At 31.2% G+C, this 17291-nt stretch overlaps 1 protein-coding gene across 3 annotated transcripts in view; it reads right to left on the bottom strand.

Annotated features, from left to right (window-relative positions):
- The window catches only part of LOC133191911 (innexin unc-9-like), a 69038-nt gene that overhangs the window by 13818 nt on the left and 37929 nt on the right, over nucleotides 1-17291 (bottom strand). The window lies entirely within an intron of this gene.

Genomic DNA, 17291 nt, shown 5'->3' with positions numbered 1-17291 from the left:
AAAAGAGAAAGGTAAAAATGGACATAAATTGGAGAAGCAATGTTAGTCAAGATGCATAAGGTTTAAAATTGGATGAGAGAGCAAGTCGTGCACCCACAAACACTAATTATCTGTGGCGTCTATTGACCCGAAAATAGAGTCAGTCACCCTCCCGAACCCGGTTTAAACGTAAAAAAACACATATATGCATTCGTCTCAGGAATTGCTTGAGCTATAATTAGCCAGAAAACTTATTGCTCACATTTTGTAACTAATTATACGCTAAAGTTTATTGAATAATTCGTATGTGAATCATTTCTTTTTGTTTGTTTTTGAAACAACTCTCGATACAGTGGAACTTGAATTAATTTTATTTAATATCAAAATAAAAGAAATTTAATGACAAAGAATCTATATATTTATATTTTGAAGAGATGGGAAAATCACTGAAATCATGCATTCTTTTGAAGCTTGTTTCTTGAATAACATTTTCTTTGCGTGCTATAAAAGAATTCTTAGAGTTAAAATATTGATGTGACCAGAAAGATTTAGTTCTTTGCAATATCCACAGATTAATCACTTGTTCCCATTTGCATTCAGAAATTACCTATTTGATATATTTACAAGCCCATTCAGTCATATCGTATTCTTTCGATATTAAGATCACTTCATATCACGCTATCTGAAACATTTTGTTCTTCAGGGAGGGTAAACCTCGTTGGAAATTGAAGAAAAGATAATGTTTTGTTTTAGTTATTATATAAAAAAATGAACTTGAAAATCTGCCAATGTCTGACATATCCATATATTTTCAGCCAGACTGTTTAAACATACGGTGCCGAGAAAACAGCTTTTATAATTAAATTTCAAAGTAACCTTCATGAAATGTATTAGTTGATCTTCCAGTCTAACGTAAATGAAACAGAATATTTGAATTAATATAGTTTTACCAGCTTTTTCTCGGAAAAAAGATTGTCGGTGTCGATTTCCCTCTACATGTAGATCAGTTTGTATGTACATGTATCATTTAGTAATCTAACGTGCATGTTAAAAGGGTTGTGAGGCAACCTACTCTGCAGTAATGTTCTTTGACTTAGTACGCTCTTCTTAGATACAAGTAAGTAGCGTCTACAACAAGAACACCCCCCCCCCCCTTTAATATTGCTGATGAAACTGTGCAGAATATTTAAAAAAAAAAAAGGAAAAAAAAAAAAGACTAATCTTAATAATGTTATCAGAAAAAAAAATACCTGACCTTTAAGACAAAACAAATTTCGATTTTAAATAAAAAATTTAGAAAAATTCTTGAAATTGAATAATGTTCTTTTAAGTTTGAACATTTTATTCTGCTCATCAACAAACCATTTGTGCACAATAACACATGTGCGTTGTGCTTTCGCATCCTGGCTTTTTACAAGTATGTATTGATTCATGCATCTTTATTCCAATAACAGAAATAAGATTATGTGTTAATTTAATGTAATTACTACTTATCTTCGCTTTGTTCATTAACTATGGATGTCGAAATTGGAAAAAAGAGTTCATTCATCAATTTCTCGAGGTCCGCGGTTTTCTGGTAAGCTTGTTAGATTTTTTTGGGGTATCAAACAACAACTTTCTGATATAAAAATATTAAAAATAATTATCTGCTTTTTTTGGTTGAACATTAAGAAATATTCCCCAAAAGCTTGCTTCCTTAATGAATCGGGACTAAATGTATCTTTTCCTTAAATCAATGAGAATATTTTTGTCAAAGAAATTTTTCTTTATGCTCATTTGAAAGTCGTTACTATGTGAGCATTGAAATTTTTCGTATATACATGAAAAGCCATCCATTTAGCTCCGAACATTTATTACAAAGACAAGTTAGCATACTTATGTATTCCATGAAATAATCAAAATGCTTGAATTATTCATTTATATGACTTAGGACATGCAAAGATTAGGAAATACTGATAAAAGGCGAAACGATAATATTCTGTGTTAAATAAAGGCATGTAATGGCTAGGGTCATGTTGTATAAATTTTGAATTTACTAGGTACATGTAAATGCAAAATTTACAACATGACAACGAGTAAAAATCAAAATTTAGAAAATGATACTAGTACTGAACCAAATGATTTTATATGGAAATGTAAACACAATTATTGGAATTTTCATAATCACTATTTCGCAATGCTGTATTGTACAAGAAAAACTCTCATTTGCAAACTAAATTGCTTAAGTCAAACATAAATTGTTCATTTTTCCCCATTGTCATCCATTGCCCTTTTTAATGTTCTACATAATGAATTTTCAACCAAAGGATGCTCCAATTTTATAATAATAATCTCTCTATGCTAGGGTCACAAAAATCAGAGTTTTCAGAAGTTTGATATATTAATCAACTTTATATATAGAGAGAGGGAGTTTCAACAAATATATCAAATTTTGCTAAGGGGGAACCAATTCCAAATCCTTTTTGTGTAATCCCCACGTTGACCTATGAATTGGACGTGAGACGACTTTTCCTATTGCTTTTACGTCTGGAGAAGATGGAATACAATAATCTAATCTCCATCGGATCTCATTCCTATTGCAGCGTCAATCACTTATATCATACTGCATGACACATTTCTTCCAAAGGAGCAATTGATTTTATTTGGAAAACTTTCTCTTTTTATTTTGGAAACTCTTGTTTCAAGGATCCTTCCTATCTAAAACAGGCTATAATGATGATTAACTTTTAACAAATCAAGCCCCCCCCCCCCCCAAAGTTACATGCATCTTTAAAGGCCGCAACTTCTGCTTTCGGTTTCTTTTTAAAAAGCTTACCAGAGACCATACGTAAAAAATGTTCCTAAACCAGAATATATAACAATGTAGAATTTCTTGTCAATCGTGTCAATAATGTAAGAATATTATTTGATAATTTCGATTTTGAGTATGGGAAAGCGTTAACATTTCATTATTTTTTATATGTTCTCTGTTCGTTTTATATTAGTATCGAACTGAATTCCTTCTATCAGAAATAGTTTTCTTCCATTAATTCACAATATTAAGACGTGATCTTTGTCATTAGCATTTCATGTCCTCGACTACATATTATCTAGAGAAAGGTTGATAATAGATATTTTCATTCATTTGAGTCATTCACAGATGGAGTTGTAAGAGCTGTTTTGTCCTAACCTGTAGGTGGACTGCACGTAAAAAATCGTAGATACAGCATGTATTACTCTGTTTGAAAATACCTACATGCATCATGTATTAGTGTTATGTAACATATGTGAAATCAAAATGCCTTTTTTAAGATTCCCTGAGAATTATCAATAGAATGTGTTTGGGTGCAATGCCACTTTGCTACAACCTCCGCAATGCATTTCAATTATATTTTTAAAAAAATCAAGACAAAAGTTCAAAGCAGATTTGAGCAACCCACGTTGTATCCTTTTCTTCAAACATATTTACTCATAGCGTATTCAATTAAACATAATAATTAAAGAGACTTGATTGCCAAATCAACTTGAAAAGTAGTATTGCCTAGAGGGTTCATTGTAAGGTTGTCAAGGCATTAGCCGCTCTCTGTATTCTGATTTCACTGATTAATGTAATAACACAAAGGCATTATATTCCTAGAAATGGGTGTAATGTTACGAAGGAAAATTGGAAGGAAAGAATATAAGCCACATTGTAATGTAACTAGACAAGACCGCTTATCTCATTTTTAGAGTTCATTAGTCTGGGATTGTGTATACTTAAGGTGCTTATCTCTAAGTCTCAATTACTTTTACCAAACGAAAATAGAGTAAAACAGTCGAAACTAAAAAATAAAACTTCTGACAGTTTTGCACTTAAAAGCTTTAGCAAATTCGAAAACCTTTCAGTTGCTTGTATGAAGTTTTAAGAATCTGCAAATTTTGCAAAATCTGCATCTTGCAGAAAAATCTCGATAATTTTCATGCAAGAGCTATTTGCTTCCTTTTCAAAATACAGAATGGCTTATCGCACCCATTGTCAGAGAAAGCAAGAAAAAAAAATAATGAAACATTCATTTTTTGCAACAATTCATTCCAAACACTTTCGTCTTAGTTCAAGAAACCAACCAACAAACCAACCAACCAACAAAATATCATAGAAGAGTATCTCAAATATGCCTTTATTTCCCTGGTACATGCACATGTATCTTTAAATTGAAAAGATTCATTCGGTATTATTTTATTGCCTTATTTACAGTCCATAATTTATGTATTTACATTTTTTAGGTAATCATATATCCTGAAGTTCAAAAAGCAAAAAGAGAAAAAATCGATTTACGGAGACTTCATTTCCATTCCGAATTACTCGGCCAAACGACATGATCTTTCCATTGATTTTGTTAGTGTTTAAACGCTATGATGGCAGATGCATGATGGTAACAGTATTAAATTTACAGAATAATTGTTTTATTCAATTACTGAAAACTTTACACGGCCTAAGGCAAAGCCCGCAATTTATACTTTTACAACAATCGCTTGTCGCCAAAACCAGGGAAGTACTAACTAACAGCTTACCATCATGTAACTAATACATAACTTGTTGCCAAAATACAGAAAAGAACTGTGTAACAGCTTACCATCATGTAACTCATATATACATGTAGTATAATTTCACAGCAACCGCTTGGAGCCAAAAACCAGGGAAGTACATGTAACAGCCTGCATCATGTTACTTATTAAAACAAGGGTAATACACAGAATACTATTTTAATAAAGAAGTTAAAAAATGAAACATTTTTTTTTCATGATTTTTTGCATGATTTGTTTTAATCTTAACTAATAAGCAATTGAAAGTACATAAGTCAGGCATTTCATTACAATTGGCAGATTTGGGTATTACGTTATATTGTACTAGATGTCACGGCAATCTGTGCAAATATAGAGAAGAAATAGCGTTTAACTTAGCAATAGCTTAAATAATTTCAATCAAAACTTAACATCAAAGTATCCGGCTTACTACTGCCCTAAAGCTGTCCAAAGACATTTCTCTGATTAAAGCCCCGGATGTGGATTAAACTTACAGTAGGTCAGATTGCGTATGCAATACCCCCGGTAACTGTTTCCATGGCAAGTTAATGGAAAAGCTGCAATCTTTTTTTTTTCAAGCACAAAATTGAAAGCTGGGCTTTCAGAGGAGTAAAGATTAATGTATTCTTAAATCAATACTTTTTTTCAGGTGTTATATACAATGTGTATATCGTGTCATTTAAAATATTGTACTTGGGTCTATTTTTAAAGCTTTAATTGTTGTTCATTTCAAATAAGCTATTTGATATAAGTCTTCAAGCAATCTTTCACTTTGTGACAATTTACAGGACTTTGTACACATGTAACTAATATAAATACCGAGAACAATTTAATTGAAAAATGGCCATTTTCAGGAATTCAAAATGATCTTAATCAATACTACAGAAACAAAGCTCTTAAGCCGTTCGAACATACTGCCCTTCTTTCGACAGCTCAAAATAATGAAAACAGACATACGTTATTTTCTAAAGTGGCAAGTAGGGTCCAAATATTTACCAAACATAACCTAATGATACGCCCAACAAGAGCCAACCAAACAACTTCCACTCAAAATAATATTTCTGTCTTGAAGATCTTAAAGACCCAGCAACATCAGAATGTAAAATGTACACATGGAAGATGTCCATCAACCTGACAATAGCACCTGTTCCTTAGTATAATAAGTGTATAGAAGTTCTGCTAGATACTGAAACCGATCCAAATGCTCAGATATCAAAATAGCTCACTGTTAATCACAACCCAATGAAGATAGGAAAATCTTTGGAGAAATTTGGCAACTGTTTCCAACTTATAATTTTTTTAATCTTAGCATAGTTACTTTTTTTAATGCTTTTTCGTTTTGTTAGTTTGTGTGTGCATCTTCTTCGAGTAAATTTTTAAAAAATTAGTTTAAATAAGCAATATTTATCGCCTGATACTGTCATTGCTTATGATGTACGTCATATACAGAAGTCGCCTTATGATTTTTATGACGCCATGATCCCTGAGGTCCTGCTTTCTTTTTCTCAATCAGGGGATATGAATTACATGTAAGCTATAGAATTTGGCATCTTACGTCATAAAGCAAACATTAACTGCTTAAACATGTCTGTTTCCTCATAAATCAGAATTCTTCTTAATCAATTTTAATAATTGAATACTTCAATTCTCTTGAAGTGGTGATGTATTGTTTCCAATTGTGCAAAGTTCATAATTCTCAAAGGTGCTGCTGGCTATTTTCAACGCCAAATCTTCTTGTCTGCGAAACATCAGAAATCAATGCAATGCATTAGATGCCTAGTATGCAATCATAACCGAGATTTAATGAAGCCTTGAAAAAGTACGTGATATCTTTGCTGCTTCACTGACCAACAAGGAGAAAAATGCCATTTAACACATCAATAAATATAATGTTGGTTCTTTAGTGCCTATTTTAATCAGTTAATCAGTTTTGCCTTTATACATTTTCACATCATCATACGTCAATGAATGCCTATCCCATGTTTGGCTATTATATAGTCTTAAAACAATTACATGTTGTTCTTTTTCTGTTTACTGAATTTTAAGACTTTAACCAAATTTTTAGTCTTGCAAGATCGATTTAGAAATATGAGAGAGAGAGAGAGAGAGAGAGAGAGAGAGAGAGAGAGAGAGTAATATTACGTCATCTAAATTTCTTGACAATCGAATTCATAAATGTATATATAGAATTGAAATGGTTCCAATTCAGTTCTTTCTTGAAATTATGCAAGATTCCTGAATCACTAACTCATTATGGTTAAATACGAAAATTAAACACATAAAATTCATTGATACACTTCAAAGATTCGTCAAAAAATGCTTGTTAATATAATCAATTTGTAAATATAAATATATATAATAGCACTTGTGATTTGAATCACATAATTATCTTGCATTTCCCGTTTTTTATATTGTTTCTTCAACAAAGATCAAAAGGCTGAACACTTGTTCCGTACCTTTTTTGAGCTTGAAGAAATTGTGAAAGTTTTTATTTTCTATCAGATGTGACTTTTGTGTATTTGACTTCCGTAAAAGATGTATTACTGTTACTTAGAGATTCACCCCTTGTATACATGTAATTAGACATCAAATTGCAGCAGAACCACTTCAGATTGTAAGTGGTTTCAATAACAACAAATCCTTTTGCATTGAGCCTCTCTGTCCACTACAAGACTAAGGCAATCAAATGTTTGCTTTCCATTATTCTGCAATGCTTAACATCAATTTGACACATTTCCGCCGTCTTTCGGAGATGCGTCTCTTCAAACATCCCAAGACAACATATCGACCTTAATCGGAGAAAGCCAATGCCGCTAAATTGATTGGCAAATAATGGATATTTATTCTTCCTGCCATCTTTAATTCCCTGACTAACTATCCTTAAATAGGAGATAGTGATTAATCTTGTTTTTAGAGACATCGTTTACGCCTTGAATTTCGCTTTCTTATTTTGAATAAATGAACTGTTAAATATCTGTTTAACATTTCGGAAAGGAACGATAACTCCTTTCTAAAATAAATAAAAGGTAAATCATCTTTTAGCGATGCTTAAAGCATTACTATTTAATATCTACAATATCTATCTTAGGAAAAGCTTTACCAACTTTAATATAGCTTTGAAAAGAGAGATGTCAAATTTGATAAGCGCAAAAAGTGATGATAATTTTTTTTTGCTTAAGTCTACTAAGTCGTGAATGCTTAGATTTAAAATGTTAAAAGTTTAAATAAAAAGTTTACACTAGGGAAACATATTAATGATTTTCCACAAAACACATATACATGTATTGTTATGTATTAAATTACAATTTCAATATAACTCCTTGTTTTGGAGAGTAATAAATTATACAGATGTATGTGTTTATTAAGAAAATACGAATTACTTAATGTAAATGTGTGTATATTTTCAATTAAAAACAATATATATTGAATAATTTATTCAGTGAATACATGATTGAGAAGTGTTTTGACCTGGGGAGACTTTATCTTTGAGACTTTATTAAAAGACTCAACAAATCCACTTTTAACAATTCTTGATCGCAAAAAATATTTTATAGAGATTATATGTGAATCGACTACCCTTTGTCAGTTTCAAGGTCACATAAAAATGGTAGATTTCCACTATTGACCACCGCATAACGTGAGTCTGACTTCAACAAAAAGATGATATATGATGAAAAATTTGCGTATTTCTTTGAGGCTACGAAAGACAATATTATGCTTTATCCATTAATAATGTACATGTATACATGTATCATTTTCCTAGAGTTAAAAAGTAAACTTAAAGAACCTGAAGGTCATGAAAACAATTCATTTTTCATTGTTGCATTAGAAGTATTTGCAATTAAGTGGCTTTATTTTTCTTCCAGCTGACTTCTTTCAAAGTAAGGTAAATAAAGAAAAAGTATATACTTGTAAGTAAAATCGCACTGTATTAAAAAGAAAGTGTTTTCTGACAACAACATAAAGGCAGTTGATAAAAGTAAAAGGGTTTTGGAAGCAATCAACCGCCTCTTGTTTCGATGGCAACAAAATCTTCTTATCTTGTAAGTATATGTATTTAAACTCGCTGAAATGTTAGGTTTACAGCACTGAGGCTTAACTGAAATTAAAGAAATCTGAAGCCCTTGCTAAAGATAAATCATCCAAAGGCAATCGTCACGTATATTAAGAATTTCATCGATTTTTTCTGATTCATTTTCTTTTGGATTTACTTTCCCTGTTAAAAATAAATTAAAAAGAAAGTTTTTGCTCTCAATTTCTATTATGAAAAAAAGTTATATTTCTATAATTATTTCTATAATTAGCTCTAAGACTAAATGTTCTTCTATATATTATTAGCCACTTTAACTTCTAGTTTGTAATTTACGAAGTACAAAGCAACATGATCTGAATGATCGTAACCTTGTCTTTTAGACTACTTAATAACATGTCTTTTCACAATGATACCAAGAACAACAGATGACGTTAATTGATATATGTATTCTTTTGATATTAAAAAAAAAATAAACAGAACTGTATATTAAATAGAATTATGTTGTTCTTGATGGAACCAAAATTAACATCAAAGATAGAATCACCCAGAAAAAGAAACTTCTTTTTATCTTTTCAACGTCTAGTAATCATACAGTGAAGAAAATTTCATACATTTACTACGTTAAGTTTCTGGACTATACTCATCTGACAGAATAAATAATGGTTTAATTCTTCTGCTCTTGGCTTATCAAAATATGCTTACGAATGATAAAAAAATATTCTTCATTGCTACAATCTAATATCCTTTCAGAATGAAATTATTAAATCGTTAAAAAATTAGTTTCGACAGGAAGCGAACCCATGTAGGAAGTTTTCGCCTCCTAGTCATCGTGAACAATTTCTGTCAGATTGAAATTGACCAGAGTCAAAGAGTGTTCCTAACAAAGCATACCCCAACTGTAAATGGTCAGTAAGTCATTAGTCTATAAGGTTACATGTACTTCTAAACGTAAATATTTTTAACGCATTTAACGATGAAATTTTTCAAAAATTTGAAAATTATACTTTTTTTTTATAAACTGTGAAAAGGAAATATTTTCGACCTATGTCTGTAGACGCACTTATATAAACTATATAACCTGTATGCTGAAATAAAGATTATAGTCCCTATGCTTAACATTGGCCAAATATGGACAAAGTCTGGATTTTTGTGTACGACTGACAAGAAAAATATGATATGCTTAAGGAGCAATTCAGTGAGGATTTGAGTTGGGCTTAATACGTGTATCTTGATCGTAGAAAACGACATATATATGTTTATCCGTAACGTTTAGATAAATTTACAAGTCTTCCTTTGCTAACATATGCTCTCTTGCAAAAACATAACTGCATATGTCCGACTTTGATAGACCGTTGTGACGTCAGTATGGGCTTGTCAACACGTACTAAAGTCCACACTACTGATCGAACAGCTTTAGCTGTCGTAAATCGAAAATATATACAGATGTTTTCTGTTTCATATTACATATTTATGTTGCAGTTCTTAGTTTCCGTGATTTTTTGATCTGATCAATCATAGATATAACATATCGAGTATTATCAAATAGAAATAAAATCCCAAAATATCACTAAAAAAGGATCTTTGTTACATGTAGCTTTAATTACTTGTTAACACTATGGTAATAAAACATGGGTTCAACTTTTAAACTTAATTCATATTTGGTTATAATTGATCTTAAAAAGTTCATTTTTATTTCTTACGTAGAATTTTTTTGAGAATGTGGTAAAATAACGTTTACATAGAAAATTTCTTAATCTTCAAGGAGGAAAACTTACAAATTGCTCCTCTAGAACTTCTTTTGTTATACAAGTTATATAAATTACATGTTTGCCATATTTGCTTCGTCAAAGAAAAAAAAAAGGTTTGATACAACCAGAACACAAGAATAACCGCTCTACTTTCCAGTTTCCTTTCTTGTACTATTGTACTAGATTCTTGCTTTACCACATGGTAGTAGATATAAAACTTAAATCACAGATATACATAACCAAATATATTTATACGTACCAAAAATGACCGTGACTCCACAACATTTCGAATATTCAGGGTGCGAACGTGGTGATCATAAACAGTTGTACAAAAGGGGGTTATTCTTCTTCGGGAATTAGTAATCAATTTTTTTTGCAACAATCACATTGTCACTATAAAAACATTAGTTCCAGTGGAACAAGCAGAAGCAAACATGCATGAAAACCTCTGTTTAACAGAGAACTGTATGTGGACCATTTCAAGAGAAATGTTACGATGTGTCACAGGGAAATTAGATCGTCAATGTTCCTCAGCGGGGAGACTGATCCATTCTAATTTAGAAACAATCTCTGCATCCACGTCATCCAAGTTGACAATCGACAAAACTCACACCTGTGGAAGGCGACATATAGTAACAAATTCAAAAACCTGTATATTTCAACAAGAAATGTGAAACTATACGATCAATTCGAACGACGTGAATTAATATTTCTTCTGAGCGAGACAAAAGCTTTCTTCATTATGTGGAAAATAAATCGATGAGGAACGCTTTTCTCTTATTTTCCTCGGGAAAGTACAGAAGATTAAGGATGTGCTTAGAATATATTCGTGATCTTGTGTCAGTTTTAATACTCTTTGTAAGACTAACGTAGCAATTAATCTAAATAAGGTCTAATTCCCTGTTTTCGTTCCATTTCAGATGACTCCTTTAACTAAATTACGTGCTTCTTCTTCACAGAAATAATTGGGATATTTGACTCAAAACATTAAAATGTTTCACAGCTGAATGGTGGTTGTATTATAAAGCCAATATCTAACACAGGAAGATCATCACTTAGCAATTAGCAATCTGTTGTTATCGATTACAGCAAGAAATCAATACAATGGATGTCGCTTTACATGTATATATAGTTTACTTATATCCTGTCATTGAGAAGTCCAAATTAATAACACAATTTCAATTATATCCATTCAGTTGATGAATCCTTTTTCTCGAGAACAAGAAACAGACGTTGGGTACTTGCATATCTGCTCCTACGCAAATAAACTTCCTTGCTTCTTTAAATTCATTTGATTTTTTTTTTACTCAATTATCGAATCAGAAAAGTCACTTATTCACTTTTTCCTCGAATGTTTTATCAGAACTTTTCAAAATAGAAACTGCTATATCCCCCATGTTGTATGTAATTCCCGAACATTTGCAAAAAAGCAATTTTTTGCAAAAACGAAAAAACAAAATTAAAAATAGGTCGGGAGTAGCAGCAGATGTTTTTCTACAATTCCTTGGGAACTTAAAAACAGATAACCTCTTCATCGCCATCAAACTGTCTAGTAAGAGGAGGTATGTTCATCTTTCATGTTACTATGGTAACGTATATAATCTATTACAATGTATTGGATGAAGTGGAATTTGTTTGAAAAGAGATATGTATTCTAAATTAATATCTCGTATATTGTTTACGCTTTGTGAAGGCGGGGTCTTACATGTTATGCTTTGCTGACAATAAATGCTCCACAAAAGTAATGTGAGATTCTTTCCGTTCGATTTATTGTAATTTATTTGATGCACAATTTTTTTTTGCTGCATCGTCCGCGATCTTTATGGCAAGCATAATGGAACAAAATTGATATGGTTGACGATATAATTTGCCCGAACAGAGAATGATTGCTTTATTTATTGTCTCTTGAGAAATAACAGTTGTTTTAAAACTATTATAAATATTGATATTAAAAAGAATGTTACATAAGAAAATCGGTAGCTTTGATCACGTCTATGATCTTAAATATAAACTCGCATGACCGCGCTCGTATTATGCCTTCAGTTTACCAAGAATGGACTTGACATTTGAAAGAGCTATGGTACAGAGAACCTATCTCGTATAATGTAGGAGAATAAATAATCAATCTTTGTCAAGGTAACCATGAGGATTAATTTCAATGAAACAGTTCTGGTGATGACGTCATAAGAAAAGATGCTATTTGCTCTCAGTTTTCTCCAACAAAGCACCCGCCCGGCCAATGTAAGATGAAAGCCAAAAAATAATTTTTATTGTGTATAGAATTGTTCTTTTATATGTCGAAAAGATCTCCAATCGAGCACTTTTACATAAAATGTATAACAAACATACATGTACATTTATGTACATGTACCACTATTTTCTCTTACTGAGGAATATTTAAAAATGCTTGCTATCACATACAAGGACGCTACTGAACTTACAACCCCAATCAGGCACGTAGCATCGTTTATTAAAGTGAGGATGAGAGGGGCCAAAAATAAAACTGACAAACAAACAAAATACATGTAACCTGAAAAAATAAGAGGGTGGGGTTGCTGCCCTTATGTGCCTAGAAATGCTACGTCAGCTAAAGGCATCTAGAAGTTTTACAAGGCGATTCCAGCCAGCCAACCAGAGCTTCTGCAAAACAAACAGCGAAGCAAGGACAATAAACCGCATGAACATTGGGGCAGATTTTATATTAAATTAGGTTATCATTGTCTTAGATTACATAGCTTCAAGTGAAATTTTTTTCATTAAATTCTCAATAAAACTTCACTGATTTACTGTTATATTACTAAGATCCTATTTCGATGATATAAATTCATTTCTTTTTATAAAGTCTATTGATTATAATTTGTTTCTTCGAATGGCCAACAGGTAACATGTTTGCACGTAGTAAACCCGTCAAAATGTAAACACTGTGAGAAATATTTATACGTACAATGCATGCTTGTAATTCTAATGCAAATAGTAAATACATATTCAAATCGCTCATTCAGACGACAACAAATTCTGAGGAATATTGTTCAAATGCAAATGACTCACAGCCGAAAAGATATGGCGAAGATGCACGTAATATGTATTCTAATTGAGAGCCAAATAACAAAATATTGTAAAACATCATATACTGTGGGAACTTATTTTACAGAATACCAAATTAAGTTCAAGGAATATGAGTTCAGATATTTGATTCTTTAGAAATATATTGCTTAATATGAACATTTTAATAACGCTTAAAGCGAATATATTGATGGTGAAGTTTACTTTTCAATAAACGAACCAATAATCATGCATACGTTGACTAATCATTAGCTTTATTGAGAAATGATGACAAATTGCTTTTTGCATCATACGTATGTATCTCATAGGTAATTTAAAAGTACATGTACCAAGGGTAAGTTTTAAAGTACATGTATAATTATACTTTTACGTTTTTCCCCTTATATATGTATATCTAACTTAGTATTAAAATTTTGATTAAACCAAGAAATTACAGATACATTCAAGTATTAAACCTCTGACTTTTGTACTTCCGGTTACAGCGTGATTCTCTTTGTTTTTATAATGTAATACGGTCTAATTGAAAAACGACTCAGGCAAAATCTGAGTAGAAAATCCAAAGGCATTTAGTGATGGGACAATGCAATTAATATCATTGCAGTGCGATATGCTTTGGGACTTATATACTGATAATGTATATTAGGCAACCCCATAACAACAGACAACAGACTGGGCATATATTGATTGCAAAGTGTATGCTTAATTTCAACGTGGTTGGGATGATATTCTGTCATTTTTATTACTTAATTGTTCCAATGCAGCTCTCTGTCTAGATTTTATATCACTGTGAACTATTTTTTTTTTTTTTGCTTTTAACAGCCGTTGACAAATATTCTGTCGGAAGGTTACCAGGTGAACTGGCTTCATGTGCAAGAATTCACATGTTTTATTATCTCGAATTATATTTAATTGATGGTTAATTGTATTTCTTGTATCTGTAAACGAGAGTTTCCTTTCCGTCGTGTCCAATATCTCAATCTTATCAAATAATTTTTCTACTTACATGTACTTTTAAAGGGGCCTGGACACAGCTGCATTGTGTACAATTTTAAATGTCTATTTTATTCAGAAAATAACTTCAGTTTAATAAATTGAACTTACATGAATTTTCACAAAGACATTCTTCCTAATGTAACATCACGTCAAACATCTGTGTTTGTACACAGGGCACGAGCTCTGTTATAATTGTTAATGTTTTCGTTTTACCGAGTGTGTTCAATTGGTGTACTCTGCACACATCACTGAACACGGGCTGACAATACAGGTGAGTCGGTTTAATTTTCTTTCTCACATTTCTACTCTGAATTTTCTGGATTATGGTTATATTTTCATTAATACATAACAAAATTTCTTCTTTTATGAGGTATTTTGGAAAATGTTTACTTTGTGAAAGTGCAAGCGTATATGCCAATCAAACATGTTCCGAAATTAACAGTTTTAATTATAATTTCTTGATAAAAGAAATTTCTAAATATGCTTTTATTATATTTAGAGCGTGAAATGCTCTAGCAACATACTGAAAATTTTAGAAAATATTACTTTCAAATCTGTGTCCAAGCCCCTTTAATCAGCGAAAGCTTAAACACGATATATAATAATAATTTAATTCATATGAATATAGATTAAATATTTTAATATTGAAATGTGTTAACATGTACATATGTATTATAAAAACAATATTTTAGAATGGTCATTGAAGACTGCAGCTGTTTGAACTACATTTGACTTAAGCATCTATCTGTAAATAACTTAATAACGTTTTCTTTCTATTTATAGTTATACAAACTCTGAAATGCATTTTTGCTCACTGTGTGAGCTATGGGCAAAATTTAAAACCAATTAGATTGCCTATTGAAGAAAATCGTTTCTGAATCCAGAAACCAAATTACAGGTATTGCCTTGTGCATAATCTTAATTCTAGCAAGGCAGTAAAGCTTGTTTGAATGTCAGCTGTGTCTTGAACAGAAACTTTTCTGATAATGGATTCCCAACTGCAAATGCCATAAAAATTTAGCTCAAAATATAATCACATGCATTATCAGTTATTATATTACCCAGGAACATCTTTCCAGGGGTTTTAATATGATGAAGAGATTTTGTATCCACCCTAAAATGCCACTGAGATATTTGTAAATACATTATACACGACAATAACGGATTTTAATCACATATTTCAATTTCTTCATCGCCGGCACCATTTGCATAATTATGCAAAGCCAGCGTCATGTAAAACGAGGTGGAAAACTGCATGAGAAATCGATTCGATAATAAAACAAATTTGTTGTAGCTTTTTCCCCCTTCTCATTAGACTTGACTATAAACATCAGTAACTTTGGGAGATTAAATGTTATTTTCTGCTTGTCTGGGTTGCTTCTTAATAGGATTGGGGAACTCTGTCCAAGATTTGCATGGAATTCAATTCAACCTCAGAGAAAAAACCGAAAAAGATAGATAAACAATGATAATGAATATGCAGATTTACTAACTCATTCAAATGCAAAGTATTAAAAAGAAGGGAAAAAAACCTTGAATAAAAAGCAGACAGGGCGCTCAAGAAACACGCATGTAAATTTGATTTATGTACTACAGTACAGAAAAAAAAGTTCTAATTGCTTGTTACTGTATATCAAAATATGTCGATATCTTTCAGGTTTGTACAAGTATCAAATAATACACGTATATACTTAGATACCATGTGTTGATACATTCACCTCTGTCATTGGCTTGCGTATACATGTACATATCACAGTGATAAGCACGAGAAAAAAATGCATTTGTTTTAATTCATTATAATTAAATGCCTGCACTAATGTTTGTCTTTTTAGGTAGATATTTACCAAGTATATCTAGAACTATTAGTTTAATAAATTTCAAATAATATTGTTTTACTTTATGTCGAAAATGTCGAATCTCAGGTGTCTGAGAGAGGAACGAACGACAACTCTGCAAGGGAGATTGGTATATACATGTATCCTAAGTATTATGAAACTGTAATTAAGGGAATTATATTACTCCTTGTTCAATTTCATTACGATATAAGATAAAAATATTGGTAACTTTAAAATATTAATAGTTCATACATTTGCATAGCGTTTTCAAGGCAATGCACAACTTTTCGACTTGAAATCGATATGGGTTTGATTTCAGATTGTGTAAGATCACAGCCTAACACAGATCACCCATTAAACAAGTAATCTTTGACAATAGAATTAGTAATAAAAAATAATTATGCCAACAAATCTTTATGAAACTTTATTTCCAATTTTTGTACCATGAAATTAACCCGTCATCAAAATCACAAAACATACAAAATTTTATGAATGTTTTATTCGTATGGGTTTTTGAATAATAGTATATATTCTACAAGGTTGTTTTGTAAAGAATATATAAAATGTACATTTTGAATATAGATAATATTAAAAATGTATGTTTTTGATTATTTTGACGAAGTTTTTTAATGTTATATAAAGAATGAGAGGAGATATAATTATGTTTAATTTTCCTGGGGAATGTTTTTCTGTTTGAAAATTCTTTTAAAATGTACATAGATATTAAGATGACACCCGAGGGACTCGAAGTCTAATAGGACAAGGGAAAAAAACAGACATCATATAATGTTGCACAACACTTAGCTAATTAACTGTGCACAAAATTTAATGAATATTTTAAAAGGCTTACCGCATTTATAATCGCCCATATAAGAACTAGACAATGAAGTCCAAGGCGTCATTGACAGTACGTACTTGTTAATAAATGTGTTGTTTATTCACTTAAAAAAAACTCTTAGTGTTGTATCCAGATGTCGCACGATAACATATGTTTTAAGAGTCGTACAAAATCAATTCCACGACCCCGTCTAAAAAAATTTAGTATAATTTGAAAAGATTGAACTGAATAAGCGGTCCCTGAGTGCATAGAATTCATTT

This window comes from Saccostrea echinata, unplaced genomic scaffold (assembly GCF_033153115.1).
Source record: "Saccostrea echinata isolate AGI-Se365-2 ecotype Australia unplaced genomic scaffold, CSIRO_AGI_Sech_v1 ptg000025l, whole genome shotgun sequence".
NCBI classification, from domain to species: Eukaryota; Metazoa; Mollusca; class Bivalvia; order Ostreida; family Ostreidae; genus Saccostrea; species Saccostrea echinata.
The sequence above is the reverse complement of the archived record's forward strand: the minus strand, read 5'-3'. Positions and strand labels throughout refer to the sequence as shown.